The sequence below is a fragment of the Callorhinchus milii genome, unplaced genomic scaffold (genome assembly GCF_018977255.1).
Source record: "Callorhinchus milii isolate IMCB2004 unplaced genomic scaffold, IMCB_Cmil_1.0 Scaffold2, whole genome shotgun sequence".
NCBI lineage: Eukaryota > Metazoa > Chordata > Chondrichthyes > Chimaeriformes > Callorhinchidae > Callorhinchus > Callorhinchus milii.
The window spans coordinates 65172940-65194070 of record NW_024704743.1 but is presented as its reverse complement, the minus strand read 5'-3'; the positions used below and the strand labels follow the sequence as shown (position 1 = coordinate 65194070).

Below are 21131 nucleotides of genomic sequence, written 5' to 3'. Positions count from 1 at the left end.
AATGCAAGGATTATTATTATTAGTGTAATTTATTATACATTCCGCAAAGATCTGATGTCTTCCAATCAAAATATGTCTTTGAGCACTTAAATGAGAATACAGTTTGTATCTGAGAACATAGTGTATTATTCAATATATAAAACAATTTACATTTACACAGTTTCTTTCATGTTTGGAGGGCCTTCTCAAAGCGCTTCAGAAAACTGACAGGGAGTGTGAACCCTAAAATGTATTAGAACATAATGGGTATCTAAAAAGGATTATGATAAATCTAATTACCATAAGTTTATTTTCCCCCCCTAGACGCAGAGAGTATCACTGACTAATCTTCAGCAAAACTGCAATTGCTATTTTTCGCCTATTGCTTTATCAAATGCAATTGTTAGATTACTCTATAGAGGGCAGTATAGAAACACATAAGAAATCTTGAAGTTTGCATCAGTAACATGAGATTGAAATTTACAGAGTGGAAGCTAAGCTGCTTGTACACCAGAGCTGTCGATACCGGGGAAATGGTAAGAGTGAGGTAGATTTCAATTTCATTTCAGTATATGGAACTGGCTTTAACTTTGTGAGAACGTACATCAAATAGTAAGCAGAGCAAAGAAGATATTGGGGTGCATTGCTGGGGCGAGGGGGTGTTGCATTGTTGGAGGTTGTTCGGATGAGACGTTAAACCGATGTCCCATCTGCCAGTTAAGGTGGCCATTAAAGATCCCATGGCATTATTCGAAAAGAGAAAGGAGTTTCTCCCAGTGTCCTGGCCAACAATCCCCCAAATAAAACTGGTCTCTCACTCCATGGCTGTTTGTGGGACTTTACTGTGCGCAAACTGTCTGCTGCGTGTTGCCCACAAAATACACAGTCACCGCACTTTACAGTATATCCTGTGAAGCGCTTTGAGATGTTTCAGAGACGTAATAAGACACTGTAAGACAAAAAAATCAAGGATTATTAATATTATATGAAATGCAATATTAAACTGGTAATGTTCATGCTGGAGAATACAAGCCTTGGGCTTAATTCTTGAAATATTCAAGATCCTAAAATGTAGAGGTAAATTGCAGTCTAATAATATAGTTAAAATATCCACAAATGAAGATGGATTCAGTGTTAACAATTCTATAATCCTTGCATTTGATATCTCGCTTTTATTTATTCTGATAAGAGAACTTTCTATAATAGTCCAGAGAAGAAGGTTTGAGTGTCACCACTGCAAGTTGACTGACTGACTGACTGACTGATTGATTGATTAATTGATTGATTGCATTCAATTACAGTATATAAATGTGGAGTGTCAATGGATTGTTAGATCTTGTGGAAAACTGTTAGTCATACAGGAATAAATCCACATTAACTTGATTTCAGAATTTGCTCTTTGGACAGGACAGGATATTGCATAAACCTGCACTGGCTTTTGTTTTGGCTGAGGTTGCTAAACTGAGGTCCCGTCTCCCTGTTCAATTGGATGTTAAAGATTTAAAGATTGCGTGCCTCTATTTCAAAAATGAATGAAGTTTGTCTCAGTGTTCTGGCCAATAATTTTCCTGGTAAACTGGCCATTCATTTCCGAGCAGTTTGTGGGACCTTGCGGTGGACGAATTGACAGCTGTGTTGATTACAAATGGAGTCACTGCACTTCAGAGCATTAACCCTCCGAAGCACTTTGAGACACTTTGAGACGTGATAAGGCGCTATATCAAATGAAAAGATCATTATTATTGCATCAGGGTTTTATATTATAGTATGATGTCACAATATATTCAGATCCAGAAAATGGATTTTGCATTTATAATTATTCTTCTAAAATTCATTTAAGAATGCAGCATTGAATATTGCCATATGGCCACCAAAACTGAAAGATTTTTAAAAAATTGCTGTGAAGTTAGAAAAAAAACTTTGATTTCGAAGCTTAAATCTCCTTCCATTCCGCAAGCTTGTAAAATTCTGCATCTTCAATATACTTTTCTCACCGCCTAGTTCTGTGAAAAGTCTTCCATGAGCTGCTGTTTGCATTGTGATTTTAATCGCAGTTCCCTTCTCTTGACTGGCAATATGTGTTATAAATGTTTGACGTGACATTCCAAACTGAACCAGTCACTGGATGGGAAAAAAAAGAGGGGCTGTGATGAATTCCTGTCAGCTGCCTTGTGTGTATCAAAAAGTCAAATGTATTTACAGTTTAAAACAAACTTTCAATAATATAACACTCTAATTGAGGTTACTGAAGCAACTGCAGGGTTTGATAGATTTTTGGTAGGTCAGGGTATTAAGGGATATGGGGAGAAAGTGGGAAATTGGAATTGAAAGGATTAGTTGAGGTACAGATCAGCCATGATCTAAATAGATGACGGAACAGGCTTGAAGGGCTGAATGGCCTACTCCTGTTCCTATGTTTCTATGATTGAAAGTGTAAATCCAAGTACCAGCATTTCACTTTCCTATTATGACATTGAGCTCCCCAACTTGTAGCATTTGCCAACCAAAACCACATTCATGTTTTTGATTATCTTAGTCAACGTATTTTATTCTTGGTAGCATGAAACCTAAGTGGTTACGTAGAATATCTTCAGGGGACTATTGGATGCAAAATAATATAAAGATCATAAAGATCAAAGTTATTTTACATATTCTTTTTCAGTTTTATAATAATAATTAGTAATCCTTGTTTTAGATCTAGGCACCTTTCATGTCGGGAGGATTTCTCAACGAGTTGCACAGGATCTGCTGTAGCGTGTAATGACTTGTAAGTCAACGAGGCAGCCAGTTTGCAAACAACATTGTCCCACAAACGGCCATGAAGTGAATGTCCAATTTTATCTGGGGAGTCGTCAGCCAGGACACCATGAGAAACTTTGTTCTCTTTTCAAATAGAGCCATGGGATCTTTAACATCCACCTTAACAGGCAGACAGTACCTCAGTTCAACATCTCATCTGAAGGGCAGCGCTTCCAACAATACAGTGTTCCCTCCCTATACTGAAATGTCAGCCTAGAGTGTGAGCTCAAAGTCCCAACATGGGGTGGGGGTGGGGGGGCTGGTGGGTTTCATGCATAACCGTCTGACTTGGAGGCAAAAGTACTGCTACCAAGTGAGCCAAGCTGACACCGTATTATTTTTCAAGAATGAATAAGGAAAAGAAAATTTGTAAGGTAATTTGTCCACATGATTATTTGTGAACTGCTTTGTGACATTTCAATGTGGGAATACGCTATAAAAACGCAAGTTCTTTTCTCGTTTGCTAATGCTCTTTATTCACAGACACTCACAGATGTGGATCACTAGTTAAAAGAGAACATATAATATCTCATATATTGCAGCACAATGTGGACTACAGATAATTACATAACAAGAACATGGTTACAATCGTGCTGTCATTAATTTTTAGGTTGATGTGATATTTTGCTGGAGTCCAGTCTCAGTTTTAGCAATAGAAACCTAGAAATTGCATCAACATTACGCAAGAAGTTACAAGAAATCGCACCCACATAGCGCTGGGAACTTCTGATGACGAATTTAATTGCAATCATTCTGCTTACCAGACTTCCCAACTCTTCCCTCCACAAGCTGCAGACCATTTTGTGTCCTCTCCCACGCTAAGCTCCGTGAGCCTATCACCCCTATCCTCGCCCGGCTTCACTGGCTCCCCGTCCCCAGTGGATCGCTTTTAAATCCCTCCATGATCTTGCTCCTCTCTACCTCTGTTCTTCTAAAACCCTACTACCCGCTCACTCCTCCGCTCGGTAGGCACTGCCTTGCATCACGCTCGACTGTCCAGCGCTTTGGGACACCCTCCCAACATGAAAGGTGCTATAATAAATGCAATTTGTTGTTGTTGTTGATATTTCCTCCAATCTTTAGCCAACAACCTTTTATTTGGTGACATGAATCCCAAGTTGTGGTTCCTTTTGTCCGAGTTGACTATAATATTAGTACACAGTGAGGTTAAATTGTGGTTGAAGGTTGATTATAACAGCCTTAGTTTAATTACAACGTTTTAGAGTCAGCTGCAGGTATATCACCTTTGAGATAAATTTGCCCATGTGTGATATTCAGTGAATAGTGCAGGATACTAATCAGCACATCATTGCATGACAGGAAGAAGTACTGTACCTAAACGATCCTGTGACAATACTTAGGAGGAAAAGCGAGTTTCTCCTGGCTCATGGTCAGCAATCCCCCTGATTAATTGGTTATTCATTTCATGGTTGTTTGAAGATAAGTAAATATTTAAAATTTGAGTCGGAATCACTATATTCAGTGCTCTGATCTTATGTCTCCACTTTACTGTACGTACACACCCTTTGTGTACAGTATTTAGTCATTGTTTCTATGCTCCTTCCGTTATCTAACAATAATAATAAGCAATTAACCAGCAGTTATTAGGAGAAGGCCTTGGAACAACCCCTCCCTTTAAATACTTCATAGTCTGGAACTTATGAAGAGAAGAGTTGGGTAGTCTGGTGAGTAGAGAGTTGGCATAGTCGTGTTTAAGACTGACCTTTTCTTGGTTAAAAACTAAGAGACACCCAGGGCCGCTATCTGCAAAACAATAAACAGCCCAACAACAATAATTTGTACTTTCCATGTCAAAGTGTATCTCAAACTCCAATTTGTAAACCTGTGCACCATAACCGGACGAGTAAGTAATTAATTTTAACCTATTCATTTTCAAATGCTATTGTGGTATCAAGTCCATTTTCTTACCAGACATTAACTCTTGATATTTGTTGATATTGGAACTTACTTTGTTTTATATTTTGTCTTTACCTACAAATACATAGTCTGTACACTTAACAAAATACTCTGCAAAGTACTTTGCGATGTTTAACAATGTCAAAGGCACGATATCAAATGTAAGGATTATTTTTATGATAACATAATGATAGTATTATTATAATAGTAATATCATTTAATATTATCATTTTTGTTTCCTTGCGGTTTGCTGTTTGCATAACCTGGAATGGAATTTGTTTTTCCATTCTATTATAAATCTCTGATCAGTGTTGTTGTGGGTATTCTTTGTTAGGTGACTATATGTTGCAGATTTAAGGCTTCATACAGGAGGGTCGGAAACTGGGCGAATAGAAAAGGGCGGAAATGTTTGCCAAACATTGCGGGGCATTTGGTAAGCAGTGTGGAGAATTTTGCTAGGGTCTGCGGAAAATTACGAAGGGTTGATTGATGCTATTGAGAGACGCATTTTGCGAAAAACCCAGGTTAAAACTCCAGGCCTATATTTCCTGAACATGCAGTTACGTTTAAAATACTAAAAATGTTAATTTGATTAGTACAGCACATAATTTGTTGCAGGATCTCAGCTTAGGCTACAGGCGCTGGGGGAAACCCATTTCCCGCTTGCTCTGTTTCCGCCATCCCAGCATTCGCCTTGTCACGACCAGAGCCACTCCACCTACAGCAGCAGTGCACAGAGGCCCGGGGCCGAGCACACTGGGTATGCAGGTTGGTAGAGGGGCCGAGCACACTGGGTATGCAGGTTGGTAGAGGGGCCGAGCGCACTGGGTATGCAGGTTGGTAGAGGGGCCGAGCGCACTGGGTATGCAGGTTGGTAGAGGGGCCGAGCGCACTGGGTATACAGGTTGGTAGAGGGGCCGAGCACACTGGGTATGCAGGTTGGTAGAGGGGCCGAGCGCACTGGGTATGCAGGTTGGTAGAGTGGCTGAGCACACTGTGTGTATAGGTTGGTAGCAGAGGTTTTTTTGTAGCGCAGGAGGACGTTTGTAGTGTGTTCCACTTTTCTATTGGCCCAGGTCATGCACTTGCCGTGCAGTCTGTCAAAATGTGTGTTTTGTGAGGGTGTTTATTAAAGGACCTCATGTCCCGAATAGCTGGGAGCTGGTAAGAGACCTTTTTCAGTAAGTAACTTAATCTGGATTAAAGTCTTGAGTAAACAAAATTCTCAATTAGTTTCCTGCGTATTAACTTTTGAGGTATTACGACACCAAACTGATGCTTTTCAGAAAGTCTAGTTTCTGGCATTTACTGGCAACAGTCGTGGAACAGCTTCTGGAGCACCTGCTGCAGCCCTCCCTGGGAAGATCGACCTGACTGGAAAGCCAACTCACTCATTGCCTCATTAGTCACCACGAAACCAGATCCCTGCTTCCACAGACTGCATCATTTTCAGGCAATAGCTACGGTATTAAACTTTCGTTCTCCTCCTTCTGCGTAAATAGGTTAATAACTGAAATAAATCTTACCGTCCTGTCATATTTCAAAGGAGGGCTCTAGTTTTCCGGGAAGCACTGGATTATATGGTTCAAATTCTTCAGATTATGTTATGCTTGCTCAGTTTAATGCAAGATGTTTGACGTTTACACTGTACTAAATTAACCCTTAGCCTCCCAGTAGTTCTATGCAGTTTGGTTTCTGTGAGCCGTCTATGGTTCTATGCACCCAGGCCCTGAGAGGGTGAATAATTATTGATTATTGACTCCAACTCAACGTCAGCAAGACCGAGGTCCTCCTGATTGGCTCGCACCAGCGCCTCTGCACCTCGGGCACTGGCAGCATCAACCTCCACGGCTGCACACTCAACCTCACTAAGTCAGTCAGGAACCTGGGTGTCTTGTTTGACCCTGAACTGTCCTTTCTCCCCCACATCCATGCCATGACCGGCACTGCCTACCACCACCTCCGCAACATTGCCAGACTCCGTCACTACCTCACTGCCGAAACCCTCACCCACGCATTCGTCACATCAAGGCTCGATTACGGGAACTCCCTTCTCATCGGCCCTCCCAACTCTTCCCTTCACAAGCTGCAGATTATCCAAATCTCTGCAGCTCGTGTACTCTCACACACCAGGATCTGTGACCCCATCACTCCCACCCTCGCCCGACTCCACTGGCTCCCCATCCCTCAGGATCGAGTTCAAGATCCTCGTCCTCACTTTCAAGGCCATCCATGGCCATGCCCCCTCCTTACCTCCCTGACCTGCTGAGTCCCTACCAACCTGCCCGCTCCCTCCGTCCATCGGGCTCCAGCCTGCTCCATATCTCCCGCCCTACCATCGGTGGCCGGGCTTTCAGTCTCTCTGCCCCCACACTCTGGAACTCCATCCCATGGTCCCTTCGCCTCGCTTCCTCCCTTGCCTCCTTCAAGGCTGGTCTCAAGACCCTCCTCTTTGATCATGCCTTCAGTCGCCCTCCCACCTCCCTGCCTTCCCTCACCCCTACCCCACCCCTCCCCCATCCTCGGGTCCAGCGCCTTGGGACGTCCTCCCAACATAACAGGTGCTCTCTATAAATGTAATTTTGTTGTTGTTGTTGATATTACAGTAAAAGGCATTTTTGCAACATCTTGGGTCAAAACATGTCAATAAGCTTTACAGTAATTACCGTCAAGTGTAGTGATTGGTTGTAGGTAAATACAGCAGCCATTTCACATAGAAAGATCCCCCACAGTGTCGGCCCTTCTTTCTCTCCTTATCCTGCCCCTCACGGACAGCCCTTCTCACTTCCTCGTGTCTTCCCCACACCTGGAGAATACCCTGAAGAGATTGGGAGCTGTTAATCCCTCGCACCACTCTGCTCCTGGGACTTGGGGTAACTGCTAATGGGGCTTAGGTCAGTGAGCACTTTTACTCTGAGTACTTTGTATTCAGGCACACATGAGGGAGAAGAGTTGAAGGGAGGAATAGGAGAGGTGGAGCTTGTGTGGAATATCAACACCATGGACTAGTTGGGCTGAATGGCCTGTTTTGACAGTATCATACGATATAACTCATTCTTTAGTTGTCAGAACTGCAATATTTGCAGTAAGTGCTTTGAGTTGTTATCGCGACATGAAAGCAGCTATATCAAATGTAAGGATTATCATTATAATTGCTATGGGCTGTTTTCTCCGAAAGTAAAATAGCATATAGACGACCATGCCTTCTCTCTAGCACTTTGAGTTGTGGAAGATAAAACTATATCTTAAAACTTTAAAACTAAAACTGTTTGCACAATCACGACCGTATCGAAAACCAAAACTAACCTGACATCGCAGACCTTGGCTACAGCACTGTTCAGGTTCATGCAAACCTCTTGAACTTCCTCACTGTTGTTTGTAAAATGGAGCAATACCTGGAGTGTTTAACTCTCTCACGAGATATACTATTACCAAGTGCAATGTTAACTGATCGAGTTGGGGCTACAGAAACATTGACTAGGCGCCAAAGGAAGAGGGACTGTATAATGCCATGTTGGTCTAGAACCTGTTTTAGTGTACAGTAAATGCCTGGTATCTCACCCCTGACTTAATTTGTCTCAACAACCACTCAAGTCACTATGCTGTCAATATCCCAATGTGTTTATTTAGGTGTTTATACATATATCTAACTCGCCACTTCAGATAACTTGTCACTGAGCTCTTTTCCCGTGGAGTGACGAGTTATCAGGAGTTTACTGTACAGTCGTGTTATTAGGGGAATGAGGAAAATAGATACCATATAAACTGTTCACCTACAAAATCACAGTCTCTACACTTTATAGTGTATTGTGGGAAGCACTTTGTTCTTCTGGTGCCAAGTGCTATATCAAATGCAAGGATTATTGTTATTATAGTTAATATGTTATTACACGTCTCAATGTTGCAAAAAATTACTTTTTGTTGAATTGTTTTTAAAATATATATACTGACGTTGTGCACATACATTTAGTGCAGATAAGGTCACCAGTCACACCTAAGACTTGAAGACTAGCATTATGTAAACTTTTTCTTTTCATTGTCTATATCTCTTAGGATTATATTTTCCCTCTGGAGCAATTGTCTAACAAAGCAATTCATGTATTGTGCAAAAGGCTTTTTGTGCAGATTAAATTCCTTCGACAGCCTATTCAGTAAATTTAGCCCGAGTATTTGCTGTTGGGGTAAGTTTGCAAAGCAGCTCTTTAAGGCTTAGGAGATAAAAGAAAGAAGGCATGTCAGAAAACTGAAATAAAGCCAGAAACTGTTGAAATGCACAGCAGGTTGATAATGATCTTCAAGAGAAAGATAGGTTAACTTTCTGATGAAGGATCTCACATCCAAAACAATAACTTAGCTTCTCTTTCAGGTGATGGGCAGTTTCATTATTTTCCAGGCTTGTGCTAGTTTTCTAGTCTATATTTAGATTTGATAACCACTGCTCTGTTTGCACATCTGCCATTTCTTGTAAATTACTCCAATTGCTCCTAAAGTGGGGAAAAAATCTCTAGAGACATAGACACAGAAAGAAAAAGTTGCTGTCACACTGTAACACTAGATGGCAGTTCCCCTGCCCATCCCTGTGTGCAGGTTCCAACTTTCAAAGTTAATTCAAGAAGAAACTTGATGCATGCATGAAGCAAAAGCGAACAGAGGGTATGGGACTAGGAGGGGTCAAGGCTCCTGTGGAGTATAAATCTCGCACAGACAAGTTGGGTTGAATGTCCTGTTTCTGCAATGTGACCTGTAGTCACCCTGTTTCTTGTGCCATAGCAATGTCGCACAAACAGCCATAAAGTAAATTATCAATTTTGTTTGGGAATTGAAGGCCAGAATGCCGGGAGAAACTTCCCATTTCCACTCATTTAAAAGGGAATTGAAATAAACCTTGAAAAGGAAGAATATAAAATGGTACATGGAATTGGGATTTGAGATATTGGCTCCAGTGGATGAGCAAAACACTGGTTCAGGGTTGAATAATAATAATAATAATGAAGAACCAAACGGTCCTCATTCCTCAATGTTGATGATCTCAGATTGAATGCTTCACTATTGCTAAAACTGCCCGTTTCCTCTTTTGGGCAAATCCTCATGTTCTACCAACTCTTCACTTTCCACGACCCCCAATTTTTTCAAAACCTGAATCTTGCTCCCATAACTGGGGAAGCTTTTCTCTCATTGCTGATAAGCTCCCGCTCTCTGGAATTCCATCCTGGAATCCCTCCAACTAGTTTCCTCCTTCCCCTCGTTCAAGGCCTATCTCAGATGTACTTCTGCCTACGCTGTTGGTCATCTTTCCCCTCCTCACCCTCCTTGGCTCCCACCCCAACTGACCAGCCAGCATTGCTAACCACTTTGAGACATTCTCCCCATGTGAAAGATGCTATATAAATGAAAATTTCATTGCTAACACATTTCATTGTACCACTTCCTGCATTAATTAAATTTCTCTCAGGATCTCAAGATGATGGAACCTCTTAACCTTCCTAGGTCTTCCTTACTTCTACAATTTTAAATTTACAATTTAAAACCCAAGCTTAGCGTAAAGGAATCAATGCCTCATTTATTTCATCTTCTCTGGCACTCTTTTGAGCCCGGTGGTGTCCTGCACCTTGGCCCACACACCTTCATCTAGGTTTCTCAACAAAACCATACGTGTACAAGTCGGAAGATTTTTATTTATCAGTCAAGTAACAGCTCATAAAGTAATCTGAATTAAAATCACTAAATACCATTTTATCATGTTCCTATTGAATCACATTGCTCCTCTTTAAATCAAAGTACTAAAAGGCTAAAATCATATTTGATGCCATACTTCAGTTCCAATGTTTCATGTTCAATTATGATGTGACAGGAACTTCAGGAACCATTGGTGTAATTCAATGTTTGCTGAGTAGATGTGTATTCTTCTTGTCAGCTCATTGTCTAGGCTGACATTCCAATGTATTTTCTTTTCCGCTGTGTAGTACTCCCGATCGTTTAAGAGCTTTAAGATGTTCATCTACAATAAAGATGCTATATAAATGTAAGTTGTTTTAGCAGAAACCTAGATACTTTCTGCACAGTAAAGGCCCAATCAGCCCGATGTGTTTGTACTACTGCTACCTGTTTTTTTCAGTAAAAAAGAATGAACTTGGCCAGCCTGCGCCTGATAAACCTGGAATTCGGTAACAGGGTGCGTCCCTTCAGGAAGAGGATGTACATTTCTGTTCCAGACACAGGGACATTTCAGGGACATGGGGTGGCATACACACGTAGAATTCTCAGTCTGGTTTGGATACTGTTAAGCATGGTGGTGGATGTCAGCATGTGTCAGACACCCAGTTGACCAAAAAAATAGAAAGAATGCCTGATGTGATTCTTTCTGTCCATTGACTTGAATACAAACTTTTACTCAGTAAATATTGCTTTTGGTGGTGGCTGGAAGTAATCAGATATTGAATTGTATTTAAATAAAATATGCTTTCTAAACGTGTTTCTCGAATGTTCAGTTTGCAGGATAGTGTTGGCACAGACTACTGACAACTATGATTAGATCATTTCCTGATGCAGAGAAACTCTATGGTTAGTTATCACAGTTATCAGACTAGCAGCAAAATATATAATAGTTTTACCCAGGAATTTTAAGAAAAGACCTTACAATAACTCTCTGCCCCTGAGATGTGGTACCTCCTTCTCAAAGCTATACTAGGTAAGGACCAGTTATCTAGATTAGTTATTTTTACATTAATGAATAACCACAGTAATCATCTGTGCGGGTCCAAAGGGCTCCCACTTTCGATTGCATACAACAGCACCCTGCATTCCTTCGCGATTGCCATTGCACGAGAGGCTGTTCACTTCAATCACGGCTTGTCTCAGGACATTTTAACATTGCTCAAGTGCTTAGTGGTATGTAACTGACGTTCTGTAGAGAAATACGCCTAAAAGAAACAGGCTTACAAGGTAAGATGCCTTGTGAGGTAAAATAAACTTCTAGGACTTGTCTTAATCACTGTTGGATTAGTGTAGTGTTAATAAATGTTTGTGCATGCTCCCTGTCCTATTTATTTATGGCTCTCTTAGTTGTACAGAAATAGAAATTTAGTCTTGTTGGAGACGGCACTGGATACTGACTGTATAATTCTGGATATTTTTAATTCTATCAAATCCATTCCAAAATATCACGAGGAGCTGTTTTGTAACTGCTTGTGTTTTGAGTCCCTGTAAAAAGGCACCACGGTCAATGTGTGCAGTCTATTTGTCAGTGAAACCAAATAAAGGTTTTGACTGGATTGTTCAGCGCAGCAGAAGCAACACAGTTTTGTACATCCTTTAAAATCATATTTACTGTGTTTTGAAAATCATTGACCAACTATCAGTGTTGTACTTTGAGATCAAATCTGCTTTCCTTCTTCAAAAGAGGTTTGTGCTGTACTTGTGCTGAACATACTGTTCCTGTCAAACCAAGTTGTTCAGAGGACGGTGTGGCGTTTTGCATTTCTTTCCCTTGCTGCTGTGGGCGTTTGAATTCATGTTCTTTTGAAGTGTTATCTCATGCCTGGGTAATTGTGTAGACTTGCGTGGCAGGACTGTCCTTCGTGTTAGGGCTGGGACTTCAACAACAACAACTTGCATTTATATACGCCCTTCACACAGGGCAGCGTCTCGGAGCGCTTAACAGTGGCGGAGCACAATGCCGACCCAGGGTGAGGGAGGAGGTTGACCGTAAGCACGGTCGAAGAGGAAGGTCTTCAGCCGTGATCTAAAAGAGGGGGAAGGACGGGCAAAGCTGTGGGATATGGGGAGAGAGTTCCAAAGCTTCGGGCGTAGTGGCTGAAAGCTCGACCACCGATGGTGGAGCAGAGGGGATGAGGACCTTCAGAGATTTGATGGCAGGACTGTTACCCAAGAGAACAGAGTGGTGGAGATTTGTGTTGAATAAAGACTAGTTGACGTGAATGGCCTGTTTGCATGCTGTATCACTCTATGTAACTGTTACCTGATGAAAAGTCACAGTTCCTTTTTCAGAAAAGAAAAGTCTGTGTTGAAGATTAGATTTAACAAAATAATAGTTATAATAATCTTTACATTTGGTACAGCTCCTTTCATGTCAGGAGTATGTCTCGAAGGGCTTCACATGATATACTGTAAAGTCTAGTGATTGCGTTTTGTGGGTGAATGTGGAAACTAGTTAGTGGTGTTGCAACATCTAATTTTGGGCTTTCCTTCCCCGCCTACTCCCTCCCCTCCAAAAAATAAAAACTCATAAAAATGAGAACTAGACTTCACTTTACATTTAATTAATTTCTTTCAAAAAATATATTTTTACAAGTTTTTCCCCCAAACCATGTGACTAATATGGCTGTGGAATCTGACTGTGAGTTAGAGAGGTGCAGATATAGATATTGATGTGAGCAAAAGCAAATTAGATCTAATACAGTATTTGGTTATTGAAGAGTAAACAGAATGGAATTATAGTATATTTTATGGTGCCTTTATAAATAGCCTTAATTTAGTATTTGAATATGTTACTGTAATATATGTTGAGAGTGGGGCTATTAAGTTACTTGCAATAAACTTGTGAAGATTATTGACAGTTTATTCAACTAGATTAGCCTGATTTGAAAACCAGATTACATAATGTATTTTGTATCTAAATGGTCATGTTGATTGAGCATTGCACATCCAGTAGAATGCCAGACACCCACATGTCAATTATCCATATATACCTTCTCTGCCTCGGGGTCTGAAACCTGGGGCTTCAAAATACTGGCAAACAAAATCAGGTTGTGCTGTGTGCTCAATTGTGTGCATGTGTAAAGTTGCTCGGGATGCAATTTTCGCTCCTTGCCCTTTGTGTGAAGGTTATGTCTTTTTATTCTTTTGTACAATGTAGAGTTAGAGATGGAGATAGACATAGTGGCAGAGAAAGTCAAAAGAACAGAATGTTTCCCTACTTGGGCTGGTGGAATAATTGCTTCTACCTGTTTAGCAATGTTGGAATAATTTGTAAAATGATCACTCCGTCATTAGATTTAATGCCAGTACTTACTATAGATGCCCTCAGCATGTAGTGTACAGTAATACTAAAGAGCACAATATTAGTGACAGATTCATTCCAAGACACACCTCTTTGACTACGTTGCGTTCATCTTTCACCTTCGGCTTCCACTCCCAGCTCGGGTGCCCAGCCAATAGTGGCAAGCAGTGTCCCGACTTGAAAGGCCGTATATAAATATATATCGTATTGCATTGTAAATTCAGCATCTAAAGGGCGGTACAGTATTTGTCAAATGAATTAAGAGTTGAGTAAATTTCCATTTCTAACTTATATTCAACTACTGACGCACAGAGTTTGTAAGTTTGAACCAGGAACCAAAAAGACTGAAAAAATGCTTCTGAATGGTGTGTCCAAGTCACTGATTTAAACAATAGTTTAAATTTGTGATATCAACTTTAGAAACCTAATAAAAAATGGGTTACTAAGTGTATTTAACTTGTAGTCATTTCATATTCACTGAAGTTTACAGACTTCTTGAGCAACATGTAAATAAGCTTGTCATAGCATATTTGCTGGTGATCATTATGGATATAGCTCTTTTTTAATTCCTGAGCTCTAATAGAAGGCTAAAAGGAACAAAAGCTGACGTGAGTGATAAAATGAGGCGACCTCAACATTTGGGTGATTTTTCTGCCTCATGAGGCATTATTACATTACAAATCTGGCTTCTTGTGACGTAAACTGGTGAGCTGTCTTAGTGTCTTATCAGGCATTGTAAATACTCCCTGGTCATAAAGGGAATTCTATGATGCGTCATAACATCTGTTAAGTAGTCCCTTGGGATTTAATTTTGCACTTTTTCTCATCTTCATCAATAAAAGGATTTTTCAGATGTCTTTGCCATTGACATCGACTCGCAGTCAATTCCCTCCCTGAAAGACCAACAGAGCGCTTTGAGACATCTCGAAGACGTGATAAGGCGCTATATCAAATGCAAAGATTATTATTATACAATTGCCCTCTGTAACTTCCTCGCTCTACCCCCTCCGCCTAAAAACCTACCTTTTCAGTCACCTTGCCCTCCCCTTCTCCTTTGCATGGTATCCCACTCTATTTTTGTGTAGCACTCTGAACTGTCCTATGTGAAGGGAGCTATATAACTGCAAGTTGTTGCAGCTGGATCTTTTAATCTTTTAATAACAAGTGTTCAGCTCCTTGGCCACTGAGAAGCACATTCCAAGAACACTGCATCTGGGTAGTTAATTACATTTTATTTAGATACAGCCTACTTAAAATCCTGCCTCCCCAGCCTTTACATTACTGGCTCTTGCAGGGAATGTTTAACGTGACATTTTTTGTGAAAGAAAATGAATTCCAGAAATTGCTTTTTTCTATAACATTTAAATACTTTTACATGGTATTTGTGTGGCCGATCTGAGGCAATTGAAGAGTCTTATCTTGCAACAAGCATTTTAATGTTTTCAATCAGTTCTTTAACTGTGGTTTGGGGCAGCCTTTTAACTCTTTTAACTGTTTTATGTGTTATGCTTCACGAACTGCAGATAAAGGTAACATGTCAACAATGGAGCATTAAAAACTCATTTAAACACTGGTTTTTCACTAAAAGATTGCCCATGGAAACAGGCTTGCTCTCCTGGGTAACTCCTAATGAAGAGTCAATATTGCCCAGTGACAAACTAACTCAACACTCCAAACTCTGTGCTGCATGGTTGGTAACTCCAGTGGAGACTTTATAATAATAACAATAATCCTTGCATTTGATATAGCGCTTTTCACATCTTCTAGACGTCTCAAAGCGCTTCACAGAATTGATTGTAAAGTGAATTGACTATATTTGTGGGTGAAACGCGGCAGCCAATTGCGCACAGAGTGTCCCACAAACAGTCGTGGATTGAAAATGACCAATTTATTATTGTTTTGTTTTGGAGGGATTATTATTGGGCGTGTGGAGTAATCATACTTTGGGCTAAGCATTGTAATCATAATTAATTCTTGGATTTGATTTAGCATCATTTATGCCAGGAGAGCATCTGAAAAGGGCTTTGCAGGGTTCATTGTAAAGTGTGGTGACTGCGTATTTTTGCAGGTGAACAGTACCATAGTTAGGGGTTGGTTGAAAGTGACTGGTCTGCCCTTAGAAGTCCTGCTGATGTGCCAGCCTGGCTGTGCTGTCATCAGCATGTTCTGGAGTACTACGGACCTGCCTGACTCAGGAACTGGACTACGAGATCGCCACAGAGGGTTGGTTCGATTCTGACATTACATTCTGAAAGTCACATTGGGGCCAATTCAGCTCCAAGGAGGCCCCGCTTACCTCTAATCCCCCCCCCTCCACTATGAAGCTCTCCGAGATGCTATCCCATATGAAGGTCGTTATATAAATGCAAGTTTCTTTTATTTCACTCATGCCTACAAAAAAATGGAAACTGTTTCCAAAACATGTTATTGCATGTACTTCCCAACATTATCAATTGTTAAGGTGTGGCGAGAGTCTCATTTTCCCAAGTCCTTATGCTTTGGTGGAGGGAAGAGCCACTTTGTTGGAATTTTTTGTTCTTTTGACAACTGGTGCTGCTTTATCATAGGCCATTGGCTTGCGAGTGTTATCAGGGACTTTCTTCAACAATGCATTCCCATGTTTTTGTCTCTGGGAACAGTCACTGGCACAGTGCAATGTGGCCTTTCTGTGACATCCTTGGCTATTTATATTTAAGCTGTTGGGCCGGTCGGTGGCAGTGGATTCATATTGAGCAGTCAGGGCTTGCTTCAGAGCCAAGCATTTCAGCTCATGGCATCAGCAGAGCTTTTATTTTTATTTTTCTGCTTTGGCTGTGGAGGGTTCCATGACGAAGCCCAATCTCTCTTTCTGTGCGATCCGCAGGGGNAAAAATATTTTGTTGTTATCATTCATACCCCATGGGTAGGGTCAATAAAAAGGAACGCTAGATGAAAGATAAGTTACTGTGGTTACAGTGAATGCTTCAGCATGTTTTATACTTTGACAGGGGAACTTTTAATCACTTCAAGATCTTGCATGCTTGCATAAAATGTGCTGAAGTATTTCTTATGACAAGTGAATGAGTGTGACTTAATGGTGATGATTTAAGAAGCTGTGCAGAATGTCATTTTGATCTGCTAAGCTCATTCTAGGAGCGCAAGGTTTTACTAGGTGCTCTGTTACTCAGATCCTTGCTTCACAAGGTTCACCCCACGAATCACTTTCTAGTGTTGCATTCCTCATCACTTGAATTAAAGCCCCTGGAAGCACGGATCTCTTTTCCCATTGAGACGACAATCCCGGGCTATTGGAATTCCTCAGCAGTGTTTCTGTTTTCCACGTCTGTTTAGTTACATTTATTGATTGGAAAAAAAGTTTTAACTTGTCACAATTTTCTACAAACAAACCAATGGTTCATGAAGTAAAGTCGCCTTTAGATGTAGCCCTAACCCTAACAATTATCATGTTTGTCTGGCTCCTCTGCATCATCTGTTTGAAGAACCTCATAAATTGTGGCTTCCAGATGTCACATGCACACATCCGCACTCCAGCTGAAATCAAATAGCTTGTCCGTGCTCTCAATGCAGAACTGTGTGGTTTTAGTTGCTTAAGTAAACACTCAGGCAGTACCACAACGCACAATCTGGGATTTTCAAGCCTTGGCCCTTGCCAACCTACACCTAATACTCTCCATAACAGGGTGTACCACTTCAGGGAGAAAGTGGTCAATGTATCTCAGTTTCATGGAAACCTCCATGTGTAGTTGGCATACATATGTGGAACTCTCCATCTGCTTTGGATACTCTGAATCATGGTGATGAGTTTCTGCATGTGTCAGACACCCGGCTAAGCAAAACAAATCCCTCACTCCTCTCTACAAACACAACAATGTCATTTATAGACTAACTTTAACATAGGAAGAGGTAGAGGGAGAGATTTCCAGAGCTTAACAGTGTAGTGACAGAAAGTTCAGTCACCGATAATGGCAAGGAGGAGGGGCAGGAGACACATCAGACCAAAGTTAGCTGAATGGAAAGGTCAATCAGAGGAAAGGGGTACGAGAAGATCAACAACAACAAGATTACATTTGTATAGCGCCTTTCACGTCCAAGGTGTTGGACAGTTTACAGTATTTCAGACCCGAGCTGGGGTCAGAGAGGGAGAAGGGAAGGGAGGGGAAGGGGGGTGACCAATGGTATGGTCGAAGAGGAGGGTCTTGAGGTGGGACTTGAAGAAGGCTAAAGAGGGGGCGAGGCGGAGTGACTGGGATGGAATTCCAGAGGTTGGGGGCAGAGTGGCTGAAAGCTCTCCCGCCATTAGTGGGCAGGTGGGTTGGGGGCCGTGGAGCAGGCCAGAGCCGGCTGAGCAGATCAGACAGGTTGGGAGGTGCTTGGGTGTGAAGAAATTTAGAAGATGAGGAGCTTGAAGTCAACCCATTGGGAGACAGGGAGATCATAGAATTATACAGCACAGAAGGAGGCCATTCAGCCCATCGTGTCTGTGCCGGCTCTTTGAAAGTGCTGTCCAAATTAATCCCACTCTCTCTCCCATAGATGCTAGAATCTGATGAGGAGTGGAATGATGGTTATGAGGAGTTTGGTGTGGGCTGGTTGGATCTTGTGTATGATAGAACTGGGGATACTATTTCTCTTTTAAATGCCCCCAATCGAACCTGCTCTACTAGCGACTCCTGGCAAATCATTCCACTATGTGAGAAGAAGTTCTTCCAAACCTCTGTCCTAGTCATAGTCTTGAATTCATGATCCTCTTATCCTCGAATCCCATAGCAAGGGAAAGAGATTTCCACGATTAATTATTTCAAACTTTTTCATTGTCTATCTTCAAACTTCTTTACTCCAACAGAGTTACTCCTTACCTTTATCATTTAATTTCCAGTGCGATTCTTGTGCACACTTTCCCTGATTCTAATTGTCTTCAAGAGTCTTGGGGTGTCCTCCCGACACAAAAGGTGCTATATCAATATACATTTGTATTGTAATATTCTTTCTAGACTGTGGCAACCAAAACTCTATACATTATTCCTGCTGCAAAATTAGAAGTGCTGGAAAAGGTATATTTTTCTTCATGTACTTAGAACACACATCAGTCCTTGAAGAGTTAATTCACTGAAGCTCTAGTGTGAGATACACAAATGTTGGAAAGTTCTGATTGAATTGTACAGTTACATGGCCTGCAGTTGTAAACCTCCTACACTTGTCTCAACAGTTTTCTTTGCAAGGTAAGTGGGAGCAAATAAAAAAAAGATCAGCAGTAAGGTTTCCAGGCTGACCTATTTTGTTTTGTCTTTAAGTGGCAACAGAATGTGGATAAGACCATAATTGGACAAGTTTTAGAATTCAAATGTCGAGAGATTACTGCCAGTTTTCGTAGCTGTAACAGACGTTTAGTGTTGCGTGGGAAAGGGCGTTTAGATTTACTTGGAAGGTCATATACGTTTGATGAAACACAAAGACAACTTTGTGCAGTTTGTTGGTGTGTGGAGCAATAGCCTTGAATCAATGACATATTTTTCCAGATCTCATACCTGAGGTACTGAGACATTTTGATTTAGTTAATATGTTTTATTAAAAAACATGAAGCATTTGGGCTTCGTCAATCCCTTTTGCTTTCTATTTATTCAGGACATCCTGTTCTCGCTGTCAAAATAGAAACCAGCAATTTGTTGAATGAGGTTGCTCAAATTACAGTGGGATTGGTTTCTGTGTCAGTCACCAACATGTGATAGCTGTGTGCTGTATAGCTGTGCTAGAGGTAAGCTACACAACTGTGTAGCTGTGCTACATACGGGTAGCTTGTGCTTGCAATGTAATTTAAGTTTAACAGACCAGAGAGCGCTGTGTTTACATATTCTTGTTATTCTTATTACAGTATGCACCTGGCAATATATTTCAATAACATTATATGGCCTCTTTTAACGCTAAGAATCATGTAAAAAGAATATAACCAAGCAATGTCCTGGCAAGATTTGTTTTGCATACAACAGTGCTTCTTTGTAATGTCATTATAGTGCTCAACTGACTTCATTGATAATAATAATCTTTGCATTAGGTATAGCGCCTTATCACGTCAGAAGGACACCATCTCTCCTCTCACCTCAACCTACATGGTATGACCATGAATGGTTCAGATCCTACCTCCCGCACCGTCTCGTGCGGTGTTCCTCAGGGCTCTGTCCTTGGTCCCCTCCTCTTCAATATCTATACGCTCCCTATTGGTGACATCATCCGCAGACACAGTGTGAACTTCCACATGTATGCGAATGACACCAGCTATACCTTTCTGCCTCCACCTTTGACTCCAGGACCACTGCTGTCCTGACAGAATGTCTGTCAGACATCAAGTCCTGGATGAGAGCGAACTTTCTTCAGTTGAACGTTAACAAGACCGAGGCTCTCCTGATTGGCTCCCGTCAGCGCCTCCTCACCTCAGGCGCTGACAGCATCACCATCCACGGTTGCACACTCCACCTCACTAAGCCAGTCTGGAACTTTGGGGTCTTGTTTGACCCTCAATTGTCCTTTCTGCCCCATATCCATGCCATGTCTCGCTTTGCCTTTCCCCACCTCTGCAACATCGCCCGGCTCCGCCACTGCTTAACCCCTCAGGCCGCCAAAACCCTCATCCACGCATTCATCACAACTAGGCTTGAGTACATCAACTCCCTGCTTTCAGCTTTCCCAACTGTTCCCTCCACAGCTGCAGATCATCCAGAACTCTGCAGCTCGTGTCCTCTGCTGCACTAGGCTCCATGACCCTATCGCGGTCAGTGGAGCCGGGCCCCCATCCTTGCCCGGCTCCACTGACTTTTCATCCCTCAGAGGATACACTTCAAAATCCTTGTCCTCTCCTTCAAGGCCCTCCAAGGCCGGCCCATCCCTACCTCTGACCTACTGATCCTATATCAACCAGTCCACTCCACCATCATCGGTCGGACCTTCAGCATTTCTGCCCCCACCCTATGGAACTCCATCCCACATTCCCTTCACCTCACTCCCTTCCTTGCCTCCTTCAAGGTGCGTCTCAAAACCCTCCTCTTCGACCGCGCCTTCAGCCACCCTCCTGCCCTCCACCCCCAGCTCGGGTCCAAAGCCCTGACGGTCCAGCGCCTTGGGATGTCCTCGCAATGTGAAATGCGCTATAGGAATATAATTTTGTATTGTAAGTGAAAGTGGATGCTGACACATCATTGTTCCAAAAACAACAACAACTTGCTCCTATATAGCTCTCCAAGCAGAGTAGCGTCTCGGAATGCTCAACAGTGGCGGAGCCTGACTCCACGCTGGGGGGAGGTGACCGGAAGCACGGTCAAAAAGGAAGGTATTCAGGCGGGAAGTTAAAAAAGGGTGAGAGAGGGCAAGGTAGAGGGCCATGAAGTAGCCCTGAAAAATAGCAATGAAGTGAAAAACCAACTTATAA

The 21131-nt window shown here is 41.8% G+C and overlaps 1 protein-coding gene across 1 annotated transcript in view; it reads left to right on the top strand.

Moving 5' to 3' along the window:
* The first annotated feature begins 481 nt into the window (after nt 1-481).
* cobl (cordon-bleu WH2 repeat protein) overlaps nt 482-21131 on the top strand; it is a 156796-nt gene continuing 136146 nt past the window's right edge. Inside the window, exon 1 of the mRNA XM_042332280.1 lies at nt 482-515. The gene's annotated coding sequence lies outside the window, so the exon portion shown is untranslated. The remainder of the gene's footprint in view (nt 516-21131) is intronic.